We start from the raw sequence: 6661 nt of genomic DNA, 5'->3' as shown, positions 1-6661 counted from the left end.
CATACTAACTTTTAAGATTAGTAAGGTTATGTATTCAAAACACAAATTCATCTCTTGCTATTAAGTAGGATTGTTCATTCATGAAATGAAGCATCGTTCATTTTGCAATTTGTCTGTTCTCCAGTTGGGTTTTGATCGATACTGATTATGATAATTAATTCGATGTCAGCATGTGCTTGAGACATTTCAGGAAAAAGCGGATTTTATTTAACTCACGAAAATCTTATTATCTTATGAATGCTTAATGTAAACATCTCATGTAACTATTGATGAAATAAGTAGTTTCAGAATGATTAATGGAGAATGCCTGGCAGGTAAAAACGGTTTTAACGGCATAAATAACACTACAAACTACGTCAAACTCTTCTTAACAACGGAAGTCTTTTAATATTTTTAATAATTGTAAAGCGATTAAATTTTGGAGTATAAATTCAATATCTGCAGCTGCTTCCAACAGAAAATACAACGGCCAAAAGCTTAAATAGATCGATGAAAAAAGTAAGGTGTTTATTCAATATTTATTCTTGCAACAACACAATCATTATTAATTCATTTCTTTTGGAGTGTTTACGTATGTACATAACAGGGACAAAAATAAATAAATAAATCTGTTACGCCATTCAAAGAATATTTAAAATGTTTCTTCTGTAAATATCTATTGCTGGCGTACTAAGTTAAGGCGTAGGCTAATATTTACATATTTATGTATAAACCATGAGCAATGATAGTATAATGATTAAGACACTGAGCTATCATTGTGAATTACTGAGGTTTCATCCCCGGTTTTGGCTTTTAAATCCACACAACCTCTACTATAATTTCAGCTCATCTAAAAGTGGCCGGTGCTCAATGTTGATCATATATTCGTCATGCCGTTGGTCACGAAAAATTTTACTTTCATGACACTCCTGGGCACAACGGCCTCTTACGGTTATGTTTTATTATATAGATGAAATGTATACAACTCATAAGGGTATGCGGAAATAACAGTTACAACATTCAAAAATTATTATAAAAGGTATCTTCTACAATCTTTTATATTAAGTACAGCAGTTGAGTAATTACATACCTGTGGATCATAACAATACGCAACACAAACGATTACATAAGAAACGACAAATAAAATAATAAGGCCATTGAAAAAAAAATTTAAAAATTGACTGCTTAAACCTATTATTGTTTTTGCACTTTCCCTTAAAACCACCTCTTAATTTGAGATAGCTTCGTTCTCACATTGGATTCTAGTTTTTAATCAAGTTTTGTGTGAACGGTGGTACATTGCGAAGCGGTAGTATAACTTGTCGCACTGTACTTGCGTCGCTGCGCAATGTGCTATTGGCGAAAGTCTGGCTCTCCAACTTCGGTAGCCTAATGACCTGCTGGAGGCAAAATCGAACACCGCAGGGTAAAACAGATAAACGACGGTCGATAGCGGACACTCATGGTCCGTCGCAGGGTGATCAAATTAGTCACCTACCCACTCACTGACCAGCAGCCTGAGATGCTTGACTACGTTTATCTGCTGGAAACAGGGTCTTTTAAAAATAAAGTTCTTAAAATGTTTGTATAGGTACTGTACTAGGTTTTTTTTTATTGCCCACCGAAATGAATATAAATCATAGGTCTCAAAGGTTGAATGTGTTTAATACTTTTTTTTTTTAAATAAAGTTCTTATAGTGTTAAACATACATTCTCTGAAATTTTTTGTACCGAAACAGATATGAATCATAGGTCTCAAAGGTTGAATGTATTTAACTCTTTTTTAAAGTAAAGTTTTTATAATGTTAAACATGCATTCTTTGAAATTTTCGATTCATATTCATTTCGCTGGGCAGTAGAAAAACCTAGTGCAGTACCTGTATTAGTACATCAAGCATCTATTACTACAGTAACAGTAGTACCTATTTCCATGATTAATTAAGCATATGTCTGACTTCAATCATAGTTAGACGATCTTTTTACCGTTTCCCGAAGAGAAGTGTACAACAATTTCTCTCATTAAGCGTATAAAAACCAATTCGAATGGTCAGAAAACTAAAAAAAGATAACATTAAAACAAAAATTATGATATATGTTTAATTAAAATTTCAATAAATAAGCGAAGTTATTCAACAAAAGTAGCATAAAAGTAGGTTATTTTAAAAAAGCATAATTTCAATTGTAATTCAGCAATTGTAAATTTTAAATCAGTTTTAAATATAATATTAATAAATTATGAATTAATAGATACCACCTTAAGAAGATACAGTTAAGTACTTTACGTATAGTAATTGAAAAGCCATACCTGAATGGAAATCGATTACGCTTAAATTTAATGTTGTCTTTCTATTATAATTTTTTTCATCTTTATGGCATCTCAATTGCTTGAAATTTTAGTTTTTAGTCATTTGATGCCAATGTGAAAAAGAAATGTCATCCTCTTGGTGAAAATATACATATGTATTAGTGCTTTATGCAATACTAAGGTGCTCCAGCCTTTTCTCGCAGCTCTCGTCAACCCCAAGAACTACTTTCGCAACTCCTTTCGGAATGCTAGCAATTTTAGCTAAATTTAATTCCATTGTGATATATTTTGTCTCGCGTTCTTATGAGTGGTGGTTCTCTTTTTAAAATAAAGTTTTGAAAAAAATGAACATTGTGTGAAATTGTTGAATTATACACATTTCAAAATTTTTCCGATTCGGTGATCCGCAAGATAGTTATTAGTAATTAGGTACCTATTACCACATTACCAATAATACCTATTATCACTAATAATTAAGCATCACCAGCGTCAATAAGAATTTGGCAATATTTTAATAGCCTCCGAAACGAAATTGTATCGACATGTCTCCCATAACATGTACAAAATTAAAAAATAGGTGTGAAAAGAAAGAAAAATAATTTTAAAAAAGAACTTTTATTTATATTTGATTGAAATTTTTATAATTGAGCTAGGTCATTCAACATATGTAGCAAAAAAAAGTGGGTAATTCAGAAAATTTGCACACATAAAATTTCTGCCTCACTAGAAACGCATGGATAAGGAAAATATAGTATACGAATGGTTTTTTAATGAAGTTAAGATTGAAACCCAGAATACAAAATCTTTCAAATCTTTTAAAGAAAAAATGAACTAAGCCGCTAATCCTTAGTCATATAATATCCAAATAATTATCTTACTTACATTTTCTTCTCTTTGATAAAGTTTAATAAAAATAGTTTAAATTTACTCTTTTAACTTTTTGAAACAATCTGCTCGAAAATGCGTCTGTTAAATAGGAAACTGATTAAATACCATCTGATAAAATCTCACATGCCATATCATTCAACTTGAATTGTAATTTTCTTAGAAACAAAAGTTTTCATTCCACCGACATAAATTTCGAGAAAATGTTACTTAACTTTAATGAAGATCTTGTAATTGAAACACTTTCGAAGAAATTTCTTTCATTTATTACTTCGATAGCTTGAAACATTTAACTTATAAGATGGTGTCGCTTGTCGTCAAGAAAACTGCCTTTATCTAGAAAATTAAGATTCCACGTTTTCCTTAGATGACTTGTCTTTACGATCTTATATTAGTCTTTAGCTAAGATCTTTGAAAGAGTGAGATGACTTATTTTTTTTAATTTACGCCAAATGAACCGAATTGAATCGCAAAGAGAATTTTCGAAATTCTGTTTGGAGAACACCAAATTTGAAATGGCTGGCTAACTTATTCAGATAGATAGGAGAAATTCCAAACTTTGTATCTAATTTAAGAATCTTGAATGCGGCTTCACATTTTATGTAAATGCAGAACCTTTATTTACTTTTAACGTAATACATAGAATGTTCCTGTAAAAAAGGGGAAAAAAATCTCCATAATTTTTTTTGTTTATTTTCTGGAAAAACCAAAGTTTGTTTACCATGCTCAGAGAAAAATTATTCTGATAAAATTACCTTGTTATAAGGTAATGACAATTCTGAAGAAAAAAAACTATAATTCTGGTTAATAAAACCAAAATATACTGTGTTTAAACAATTCATTTGAGTAGCTTTTCCGTTCGTATGGTAATTGTTCACCGGAAAATCTGATTTTCAAAATTATAGTTAGTTCTTATTACCACACATTAAGTAAAAAATACAAAACTGAAACGTAAATTTATGCGAATGAATGGATTTTGTGAAATGCACTGAAATATCTTGATAAAAATGCCAAACTTTACAGCATTTATCAAATTTTATCACATATTATAAAACTAAATTGTTAATTTTACTAAAATCATTACCAAAGTGCTTCGGTAAACAATATCTTGCTTCTTTGGTGCTTCCATCGCGTCAGAAATTTGATAAATCTTACCATGTTCTGGAAGGTTTTAATCTTGCCTGTTTTCTCAGTGTAGTAAATTGACCGTATTATATTAGTTACAAAAGGAAGCTAAATGTGCATTGTAGACCATAGTAAATTATCATAATTAGAATCAATTACCACAAACATGTCAGATAGTACTCTGATATGTTTGTGGTAATTGATTCTAATTATGCTTCGCACACTGGTATGAGGCCCGTTTGTATGAGGACCCACTAATATAAGGACCGTTTGTATTCCTGAAGCATTGAGGGCTTCAAAAGTTATTTGGGTAAGGTTTTTATATTGTTCTAAAATATTTTTAAAATTACATTTTGAAAATTTTCATATTTTCTTTTTTTATACTTTTTGGTTATTACAAGAGTTATGTATTTTTTTTAAAAAAAATCGAATCGTTAAAAATACAATTGAAATCACAGCTTTTAGTCATTTGAGAAATATTTCCGTATCATGATCTAAGCCAAAATATTCGCCAAACCTTGCAGGCAGTGTAGTGGTGCAGAAAACATACAATTGCAGAAAACACAGGGAGTAAAAGCATCACGGGAGAAATCCGACTCGAGCGTAACTCGTAGCCACCCCCAAGCTAATCTGTACATATTTTCTTTAAATTTACAAGCTTAAAATCCATTCGGTGATTGTAGTTGGCGTGTCAGGTTACGACACGGAAATATCCTGGTCATCTGATATAAATTGTCGAATTAAATTATTTTGAAACTCTTTTAAAATTCATTATTTTTTCAAAAGTCTAAAATCACTACTAATTTTTATAAAGTACCAATTTCAAGCCGTTTTTTTTTTCTTTTTTCTTGCTGAATTTTGAAAATTCTCATGCAAGTGGCTTTGGTATTTACTTTTATCTTCATAATTTTATACTAATTCATGTAATCAAATTTAGAATAATAAAATAACAAATTTGCTTTCCATATTTTTTAAATCAACGAGACAGAAAGATCACAATCAGTGACAATAAAATTTCGATAAAGAAATGAAATAAAATCTGCTATCAGAAAGCATAATAAAAAATGTGAAACAATAATCAATTCTATAAAACAAATGAGTTCAATACATTATTTTGATGTCAAGTAATCTTTTAAAACTTGACGAATTTACAAACGACAACTGAAAGAAAAGTTTTGGTATAAATTATAATTATTAGCTTTTTTAAAACAACCAAAGCTACGATCTAGTTCAGTCTTGTTCTAGAATAACAGAACTGATCACAGCTTTTTATCACATAACGAACGATAAACTCATCAATGGATTAAACTTTAAGTGAGGACCTCAATGTCCCAGGATTACAAAAAGACCTGCTATAAAATATTTATCAAATTCTATGAAAAACGTTTTCCTGAAGGTGTAGCACAAGAAAACGGTGATCGGAACGAGTTTTAAAGTAAATAGTTAGATCCACTATATCTGAATTGGTAAAGAATTGGAATTTGTATAAGGTATATACACATGTGCATGTAAATATTCTACTTCGTATAGCTTTAAACTTGATCTACCACCGATTACAATTATTTTAACATTTTTGTATCTAAACCCTCAACGTATCTCTGACAGCAATCATTTTGCTTCAGACATGTAAGACAGGAATATGTAAACAAAATATACAATTTGCTAAAATGACTGTTTTTATTGTTATGCTGTCCCTGAAACTATCTATATATATATTTCTCTTACACGGCGACAAAAAAAAGCCTCTCTACAACTCCCCGAATGGCAACGCTAGAAAATCGTCCAATGATTGCAGCTAAAAATGTCACATGCCAAATCTAGCTGAGATGGCTCAACATGTAGCGCTTTTAAAAACGGAAACTGAAATAACCAGAGAGAGCATAAGCTAGGCAGAAGTGAGTAGTCTTTGTCGATAGATCTCAATTTAGTATTTTGTCGAAAGCACTTTTTTTCACGAATTTATATTTGACGATTTTTGATTTATGTCACGAATTTATTTGTTACACTAGAATTTATTTGTTTATGCAGGTTTTTCCATTGCAATTCACTTATTTCAATTTTTAATAGACTTAATTATAGCCAAAATTTTAACCTTTTTAAAGAGATATCAGTTTTAGAAATTTTATCTTAAGATTTTATACTATAGCACATTTCTAATAGGTTTAACGAATTACATGTCATTTATTTGAATTCAAATTTATTTTAATGACTTAGTATTTACTAAAAAGATGTAATTTTTTTTAAAAAAAAGTTGTTATATGGATTTGAATTATTGTTTTTAATTCCTTAAATTTTGTGCATTTGCAATGTACCTGAGTTAGTAGCGAGAGAAGCAAACCATATAAGATTGCGTAGCAATTTACGGGG

This window comes from Parasteatoda tepidariorum, chromosome 7 (genome assembly GCF_982258835.1).
Source record: "Parasteatoda tepidariorum strain Cologne lab strain chromosome 7, Ptep-v5.0, whole genome shotgun sequence".
NCBI classification, from domain to species: domain Eukaryota; kingdom Metazoa; phylum Arthropoda; class Arachnida; order Araneae; family Theridiidae; genus Parasteatoda; species Parasteatoda tepidariorum.
Note: the sequence above shows the minus strand (reverse complement) of the source record.